Consider the following 3,607-nt stretch of genomic DNA (forward strand, 5'->3'; position numbering starts at 1 on the left):
GTGAGGCTTATTTTGGAAAATTATAAAGTGTCAAGGTGAGTGCAATACATGCATGAAATTATACATGGATGTTTTATACATAATTAGGAAGACTTGCGATAAGTCGACCTTGTTTTATCAGCATGATATTATATCATATTTTTGTAAATTGACATGACATTGATATGTCAGAGATTGAAATTATAATGCATTGAGTTTGGAAATGTGATATTTTACCATGAATATTATTTCGGGTATGAACTGCCCAATGTTAAATTTTGATAATATACTTTGCCATGGATGGATCAAATAAAATAGACTGTATGCCCAAGTCAGTTATTGAGGGACATGGTATAGTTGGCATGCCATAGAGTTCAGCAGCAGGCTGCATATTCGGGAATACACTAAAGGATACCTAGTGTATATGGTGGGCACGACCTTATGTGTCATATTCGGGATTGTACTTAAGGATACCTAGTACAGATGGTGGGCACGGCCTTATGTGTCATATTCGGGATAGCACTACAGTGCTTATATTTGACTCGTGTACCCAGGGTCCTCAGGGTTGTATATTGGGCTATTGTCTATGGTTTATGGTTTATTGGTTAATAAATGGTAAGTTTTGCAAATAAGCTTACGAGTTACTGGAATGAATGGCAAGTATTTTGGAAATAATATTTTTATATTCAGTTATGGTATTTTGATCATGGTAAAATTATGAATATACTAATAGCATGGTTTTATGGCATTGGATTTGAAATCTAAATTCATGCATGAATTTTATTGCACTATTTATTATTTTAATTGCCTCACTAAGTATATACTTAGCGTGTGATGATTTTCACGCGTAGGTAAAAAAGCCCGTAGAAGAATAGAGAGTTCAAGGCAACATCAAGCATCAAGAAGTATATTTCTTTATCAGTAAGACATCCTAAAATGTAATGTAGACTTAATTAGTGGCATGTAATTATTATGTTTTATTTGCTTTGTTGAAAAAAAATTGGAAACAAGAAAAATGGAATTTTATGAACTAATTCCCCTGCTACAGGGGAACCGATTCCCCTGCTACAGGTAATCGATTCCTCCACTATTCACTGTAACTATTCACGCAGCACTATTCACTATTCATATAAAATAAATCTTTTGAATTAATTGGTTACAACGAAACATGATTTATATGACATGGTATTTTTATAATATTGTTTACTATTTTAAGAAAATAAATTTTAAATAGCTTTTGAATTTTTGAAATGTTTTTTTTATACGGGTGACAACTATAATCTGTATAGGTATAATTATACGGGTTATGAGTGTTATAAATAAGCTTATGAGTTTATGGATAAATGGTAAGTATATTGGTAAAATAAGCTTATGAGCTTATGGGATAAATGGTAAGAGATTTTATCTTATTTTGATCATGGAAAAATATTAGATATGTTTGGAACATGATCTAATGGAATTTGTTTTTTACTTTGAAAATCATGCATGAATTGTATTGCACTGTTTATTGTGTTAATTGCCTCACTAAGTTTATACTTAGCGTGTGATGATTTTCACACGTAGGTAAAAAGCCAGTAATGGAATAAAGAGTTCAAAGTGAATCAAGCATCGAGGAGTATATTGCAATATTAGTAAGACATCCTATGATGGAATTTGATTTACATAGTGGCATGTAATTAATAATGTTCAAATTGTTTTGTTGAACAAATTTGGAAACAAAATGGTAACTTTATATGATGAAAGGTTAAATTTTTATGAATTTATATATATTTTCGGAAGTATTGTATCAGTACTGTAGCAGTGCATCGATACACATTTTTTATTCAAAGTTTGTATGCATCGGTACACTGTTCACGTTACTGTAGTAGTGCATCGGTAAACTGTTCACGGCACTGTTTATTGCTGTTCACGGTGTTGTTCATTACTGTTCATAAATACGTATTTTGTCTTAAATTTTTTTTATAAAGAATTATAATTCATATGATATGATATTTTTATAATATTATTTACCATTTTAAAGGAAAAAATTAAATCACTTTTGAAGTGGAAATGGTTTTAGAAATTCGGGTGACATCTATAATTTGTATAGGTATAATTATACAGGTTATGAGTGTTACACTTAAACCCAACATAACCACTTATTGTTATAGACCCAAAATTAACTAAATATTGTTGATTATGTTGGGTTAATTGGTGGGAAAATTTAGCATTTAGGTTATGTTTTAAGGGTTTAGGGTTGTTGTTTTAAGTTCAATTTACTATGGCAGATTTTGAGAATGGATTATGAATTTGGGGTTGGTCATATAATGAAGTATTTTTGGAATTTGAGGTTTATAATATAATTGAAACATTTTGGAATTTGGGGTTTAGAATATAATTGATGTTTGTGTTCAAGTTTTAAAATTTATGGGACCTAAATGCAAGCGTCTGAAAAGTTTAGTGACCATTTATATAATTTACCCTAACGGTAGTGAAACGGCTATTACGTCGGGGACCATATTGCAAATGAACTACATGTTTGGTGACTGTATAGTAAGTTTTAAAAGTTGAGATATCTAAATGCAAGCATCTAAAAAGTTAAATGGCTATTTATATACTTTACCCTAAATATATTTTTAGATCTTTTATACAAAGAAGTTAAAAAATTTAGGGTAAGTTATATCATTGATCATTTAATTATTTAGCCCTATTATTTTTACCACCAATCGTTTAATTTTATCAATCAAATCATTTAACTATTAATTGTATTCAATCGGACATTAGTCATTAATATTTGACAGAGATAATGTAATAGTTAATAAAATTGGTAAAATTATACATTTAATCCTTCATTACTTATATTTTTTTTATCAATTTTATCCTAATTTTAATTTAATTCAAATGGTTATTTTTTCAATCAAGATGTGACACATGTCACAAGTTTATTGAAAAGATTTTTAATTAATTTTAATATTTAAATTAACTAAATTCTCCCACCAACCCAACCTGTTTAAGGGAAAACAAACATACAAAGTTAATGTTGCAACTGTAGAAGATCGAACTTGGGTACAAGGATATGATTTGTAGTGCGTAAACCACAGGGGTAAACCGGATATTATGTTATTACCTTACATGACTTTTTATATATTTGTTATTACTATTAACTTTGCTTTTTAGGCATACCAAACATTGACCGCTTTTTTTCCCCAAGAATTTAAAAAGAAAATGTTATTGCCATTATTTTAAAATAATCGTGATTTTAATACCATTATATTAAAATAATCATAATTTTAACGTCATTATGTTTTTATTAGAGTAATCTTTACATTCTTGATGTATGAACTTAGCAATTTTTAAATTTATCTTTTATTTTTAAATAATTTTGATTTAAATTATTTAAAAATTATTTTTTATAGTCAACAATTTATTAATAGATTTTACAATTTATTATTTTTAATAAACTGTTGATTATAAAAAAATAATTTTTAAATATTTTAAATCAAAATTATTAAAAATAAAATATAAATTTAGAAGCCTTTAAGTTCATACACCGAGAATATAAAAATTATTTTAATAAAATATAATGACGTTAAAATTATGATTATTTTATTATAATGGTATTAAAATCACGAATATTTTAATATAATGG

Source organism: Hibiscus syriacus, unplaced genomic scaffold (genome assembly GCF_006381635.1).
Source record: "Hibiscus syriacus cultivar Baekdansim isolate YM2019G1 unplaced genomic scaffold, ASM638163v2 tig00111458_pilon, whole genome shotgun sequence".
In the NCBI taxonomy this organism is placed as follows: Eukaryota; Viridiplantae; Streptophyta; class Magnoliopsida; order Malvales; family Malvaceae; genus Hibiscus; species Hibiscus syriacus.